Genomic DNA, 359 nt, shown 5'->3' on the forward strand with positions numbered 1-359 from the left:
AATATTTCATAAATATTCAAATTATAATAGATAAACTCTCATCATTTTTATGAATATATTAATTGATTGATTTCTATAGTTTGTACTAATAGGGTGGTTTGTAAATGGTCTGAATCTTCATACTAAAACACTGTAAAGATTACCGTCATAGTGTTTTGCTGTGAATTTTCAAGTATAAAAATATTGGCTCATGTGTTTCACGGAACATTTTTGTCTCACATGATCCCAAGTCTTAACATATATTTATTAATTTGTAATTTAACTATAATGATTTTTAGTCTATGTTAATTATTTTAAGTAAAATAATTAAATTTACATTTTATATTTTATTTAACTATTATAACTTTTTGTATCAACTC

Source organism: Cynara cardunculus (assembly GCF_001531365.2).
Source record: "Cynara cardunculus var. scolymus isolate 2C chromosome LG 15, CcrdV1, whole genome shotgun sequence".
NCBI lineage: Eukaryota > Viridiplantae > Streptophyta > Magnoliopsida > Asterales > Asteraceae > Cynara > Cynara cardunculus.